Genomic DNA, 6,214 nt, shown 5'->3' on the forward strand with positions numbered 1-6,214 from the left:
ATAACCACTCTGAGCACCTCTTGTAATTGCAGAAGTCAAATGTGATTTGCATTCATCTTTTGTTATCAGTATATATTGAGTATTACAATTTTAATACAGTTTTTTCCTTTCTTAAAATGTCTATACATTTTTCTGGCACTCTCTGTATATAAGAACATCATCAGACATAATTTTGCAGGGTATACTCCAGACAGTAAAGTTGTCCTAGAAAAAGAAGTATTTTTTTCCCTAATTTTTTTTTTTTTTAGAATTCAAAGATGAAAATAATTTTCCAGTGTTGAACAATAATATCAATGTTAAAACATTTTATTTAACTTTTTACACATTCCTTCTAATAAAGCAGACACCAAACATTTTCTTATTTAAGTATAACATATTCCAGAATATGTATATCTGTGAATATTAAAAATCCCAAAGCTAAATTATTCAGAATTTTTAATATCTCACTGTTTTTATATACAGTAACACATTTTATTAAATGTAGTGACATTTCAAAATTTTTTTCAGTGTTAATTACCATTCAGTTCTAAGCACATTGCATATAATTTTTGGTGGCAATGTTAGAGGTTAAAATAATTTTTACCATAGAATCAAAAACCTGTAAGATTTCAAGAGACTCCAAAGAAAATGCAAAGTATATGACTATCATATTTACTGAGCTTTGAAAACAGAGATTTATCAGAGTAAAATCAATTTTTAATTATCTGTGTTAGATTTTGTATGATTACCAGGAACCATCACTACCTACTGTGTACAACTGGATTTTAAGTCACATATAAACACTTTTTAAAAAATTATATGATTCTTGTTTTTTCTTTATTGCCCTTAGTGTATCATAGGATGGTAAAGGACTAATTTTGTAGAGTTTTTCAAGTGGAAGTAACTCAACCCAGTCAATAAAGAATGTGTGGACTCCACAGAGGAAAAACTGATGATTGCTAGATGGGACGGGGGTGGGGATAAAGGGAGAAGGGGAAGGGACAAGACAATATAAATTGGTAACTACAATATGGCCTCAGGGATAGAAAAGACAGCTTGGGGAATATAATCAATAATGTTGTAAATATTTTTTTAGGGAGCCAGATGGCCTCATGTCTTGTTAGGGAGACCACTTCATCGACGGTGTAGAGGCCTGACCACTGCACTGTACATCTGAAGTTGTCATTGAATAATATTATATGTCAACTATAATTTAATACATATATATAGTCATGGGATGTGGAGTATAGTGTGGGAATGGAGTCAATGGAATGGTAATAGATATGTATGATATGGAGGGTGGGGGACAGTGGATGGGGGAGGGGGGTTGTCACTCTGAGGGGTGAAAGGGATAACTAGTGCATTGTTTTGTACACCTGAAACTAATAATAATAAAAATAAATTAAATAAATTAATTAATTAAATATTTTGTCAGGGACATTGAGCACAGTGGGAAAAAAAGTAACAGTTGCAGCATAAACATTTTCCAAGGAGTGAAGAGAAGGAAGTTGCAGCTGGTCTGGGTCTCTGTACTATGAATGAGTTTGGAACATCAGTCCTGGGCTGTGGAGTAGAGCACAGAAGGCGGGACCACAGCCAGAGTAGGGCAGTGTTGGGAGCCAGTTGAGGACAGTTGGGGATACCGAGGCTGTGGCAAACTGCTACATGCCTCTATGCAGGACCCTATGCTTGAGGGAGTGGCTGGATATGAGAGTCTGCTTAGTAACTGCATACGCAAGGCTTGGACACTCCCAAAAGTATCCATTCCCACAGCAAGCCAGCGGCAGAGCTCACTGTAAGGCTTGTTTACAGTTTCACTATGGACTCATTGCTGAGGGGTTTTCGGGCCTCCCGAAATCCCTGGCCCTAGTTCCTGGTTTCTGTATGCCTACACCCAAAGCCCCCTGCTAAAACCCCCGACCAAAATCTCTGTGCATAGCTAGGGAAGTTTCCCTACAAATGAGAAAGTTGCTTTCTATTTAACCAATGTGTATCCAATAAACAGCGGCACTCTCTGCCACCAGCGGCAGAGTGTCTCTCCTAATCCCACTTTTGGTGTCTGTGCCATCTCTTTTGCTTCTCCATTCCTCACGTGGAGCAATCCTGCTCAGGGACTGACTGTTCGGTGGGCTCCTGGCCTGATCACCCTGGTGCCCCAGTTGTTAAGCCTGCTCTCGACAGGGCAGCCTGCTGTGTTCTGAATGAAACTTGAAATAGTTATGTTGTAGCAAGCTAAAGCATGCAGGTTAATGTGCATTGTTCAGTACAGCATAAAAGGCACAATTAAAAACATTTTAAATTAATCATACATCTGAAAATAATAGATCACTGTTTCCTTAAAAAAAAAAAGAAGAACTTGTGGGCTCAGCAATGGAGAAGTCCAAAAACAAGATTTTAGGCTCAACTAGCCAAACATTACCAGGAGGCTTTCAACATGGCTCTCCGAAGGCAGATTCTCCTAACCAATTAGCTAGGCCTACAAGTTCAACATTTAATATTTTCAGTGACAACAGTGGGCCTTTTTCCTGTTAATGTTGATAGAACTCCTGATATGCACCTCATCATTAGTTTGAATCAAATGCCCCAACCTCAGACCAATCACTGTAGCCAAAGGGAGAAAGCACTTTCAGGGCACAAACTTTAGTCCTGTGACAATTTATGTCAGAATCATATAAAACATATGGGATGAGAAGAGAAAAACAAAACAAAAAAAACATATGCCCACTAAAAATAGCCGTAATCTCTGCATCCATATGATTTCTTTTCAAGATGAACATATGGTACTAAATTAATGCACACAAATTATCCAGAATATATAGGCTTAATCTCTTCAGGAAATCTTATCGCATTGTCTACAAGGGAGGTAAATGGAGACATATTTTTCCATGTACTTCATTTCAAGAATATAAAAATTAAAATATAATTTATAAACTACTCTAAAAGTTATATGTTATTACATATAATGCATTTGTAACAATTTCCTTTCATTTATATAGAAATCAGTTACCAGTGTTAGAAAAAGCAAAAACCTGAAATATTTTGTTAATATTAGATCTTTGATGAATATTAGACTTTGCTTTGAATGAGTGACATTTATTCTGGCATTTAAACTTAATTAACCATGTTTACATTTCTCAGTTTTTTTTGTCCATGTTATAGGAGATATACTTTGATGAAGAGTTAATGGCTTTCATCTATTTAATATTTCATGACTTGAATTCTGCCTCCTTCAAAATATTTGGGAACTGTTAATATTAACATTAGTTTACTAAGTCAAAAGAGTTTCTTCCCTAACTCCAGTATGCTAACCTTCAGGAAGATTATGAGAGGCTGGTTCTGTGCGATTTTTTTCTACCCCAAATATCTCATTTTGTCCAGATGTGTGAAAGGGTATGGGGTGGTATCTCAAAAAATCAAAATCTAGTAAACAGACATTGTCACATATGCGGTATTAAAGCCAACTTAAGATGATTTTATATTTTCTTAACATGCAGCAGTCACCATACATCCTTACTTATGTTTTTGTCTTGAACGTATGATTAAGAGATAAGAAATCAATGAAAATTACCAATAATCACCTCAAGCTTATTTTTTCCAGTTTTCTTGACAATTCTTATTTGCTTTGGCTATAACCTTTTTTGCCCTGTCTAAATACCATGGCTCACTGGTTTTGTCTTGTATCTCTAGCTACTGATGGACTCCTGGATTTGAGTAATTTTTTTTTCTATTTTAATTTATACTAGTAACCTTTGGTGTTCTCTAAGGATAGTGCTAGGATTCCATCATTTGGCTTTAACTACTTGTGCCTGATGTGAGTAAATACCTCAGTTTAGTTATAGTGGCAGTGACCCTTCACATGGTGTTGGCAACCTGCTTAGTTAAACTGGGTTTGCTTGTGTGATAGATGTCAGGGCAGTTGATAGTATGTTAAGGAACAATTGGGCTTAAATTTAACAATTTAGAAATGTGTAAAGAGGCTGCAATTATTCTCAATAGAATTCATTAAAGTGGTTTGATAGCATTTTAGCCAAATATCTAAACAAAACAAAAACTTGCAAAAGGATGACTTGAGAGCAAGATTTCACGAAACCACAATGTCCTATTTCTGTTAAAAGTCAACCTCAAATGCTTCATTATTTTGAATACATGATTTTAACATTTGCTTTTAATACATGTGCATGGATAAACTTAATGAGGTAAATTGTACTCAGTAAGCAATGTAGTGTTATTTTTATGTTTTACTGATTTTGACCTTGAAGTGGATACTGTGTTGTGTCACCCAGAGTCCCTGCAGGTACAGAACTTTTGTTCCTCCAGCTGCTGAGGATGTCAGTTACCTGCTGATGGCTCATTGCTGAGTCCTCTTCGTAAGCACTGTCCTCAGCTGAACAGAGCTAATTCACTAAGTATCCTGCTTTCCAAAATCATCCCACATTCAACAATTTGTCAACATGGGAGTACATAGACCTGGTTCTCTTGTCTTTCTGAGATATCTTGGAAAGGTCAACCTAGCTTCAGGGCTCCTTTTAGGGTTGGAGGTAAGATTTTGTTGCAATTGCATCACAGTTCAACTTCTATTTCTTCCAAATCCACTTCCTTTACTCACTGAGAAATATTTCTGAAACATTTTCAATAATACACTTGGAGACAAATCTTGATCTTCAAAACTGTTTTCCAGGGATGCAAACAACAGCACATTGCTTTTGGGTAAGTATCACAAGGTGAAGGAAACTGAATCGATTTAATTCATTTAAATTTATTTTTATTTTAAACTCAGATAACATCAAATGATACCACACTTTATGCAATATAAAGTTTGCTGCCTGTTTACTAGACAATATATAATTCAGACTATTTTTTTTGCAAAAGAAAAAAAATAAAACAAATGTTGCATATATTTTCAAGATAGAAATAATCATACATTGATATGAATATAAAAATATTTTAAATGTTGGCTTTTCTTTATTCTTGTGGACTTAAACTCAATGCCTTCCAACAAATATACACCTTTTATAAAGAAATCAAGATTTGTATTTTTAATTTTGCTGTTTTAGAGCTACTACAGAATTGCTAATGAAACTACCTCATATAATAAAATCTGAACACTTCAGAGAGCCATCGTTCTTTCTTTCTAGGTAGGCAGTTGTTTTATAAATCATGAGTTTTTTTTCTTTGTGGCCGTGTTAACCTATCACAAATAACAAAATTTCCCACCAGTAGAACATTTTTTATGGGAATGTAACAATTAGTAACTTTCTAAGTTACACTTAATTTTATTTATTTATTTATTAAGTTTATTGGGGTGACATTGGCTAGTAAGATTATATAATTTTCAAGTGTACAATTCTATTAATATAACACACTATCTGTATATTACATTGTGTGATCACCACCCAAAGTCAAATCTCCTTCTGTCACCATATATTTGACCCGCTTTACCATCTTCTACCTCCCCCCATCACTCTGGTAACCACTACACTGTTGTCTGTGTCTTACAAGTTTTTGTTTGCTTGTTTATCTTGTTTGCTGCTCTCCCAGTTATATCTCCCACATATGAGTAAAATCATATGGTTCTCGACTTTTTCTGTCTGACTTACTTCACTTAGAATGATGATCTTAAGATCCATCTATGCTGTCGCAAATGGGAGTGTTTCATCTTATGACCAAATAATTTTCCATTGTATATATGTTCCACATCTTCTTTATCCAATCATCTATTGAAGTGCACTTTGGTTGTTTCCATGTCTTGGACACCATGAAAAATGCTGCAATGAACACAGGTAAATGTTTTCAGGTTTTTGGGGTAGATATCCAGAATAGGGATTGCTGGGTCATATGGTCATTCTATTAAGGTTGTGACTTGAACTGAAAAGATGCTGCTGCCATTTACTGATAATGGAAGGGTATGAGACTTTAATTTAATATTGTAGGCATAAAATTTAGGAATTGTTTTGGACATGTTGATTATGAGATGCCTAAAAACACTTGGAAATAAATGCTAATATATGTACAAAATTCTGGATAAGCTAGCATTAGTTATATTATACTTTTGGGATAAGTTAGAATTGTTGATACTACAAATTTGGAATCTTTATGTAGCCTTCAGCGTCTTGATCATTGCTTTACGAATAAATATATAGATTGCATTAAATGACTAATTCTTAATGAGCTATTAAAGAATCCCAGTAATCACTAATTCTATATGCTTTCAAACTAAATCATGGTGTAAATTATT

This window comes from Hipposideros armiger, unplaced genomic scaffold (genome assembly GCF_001890085.2).
Source record: "Hipposideros armiger isolate ML-2016 unplaced genomic scaffold, ASM189008v1 scaffold_485, whole genome shotgun sequence".
In the NCBI taxonomy this organism is placed as follows: Eukaryota; Metazoa; Chordata; class Mammalia; order Chiroptera; family Hipposideridae; genus Hipposideros; species Hipposideros armiger.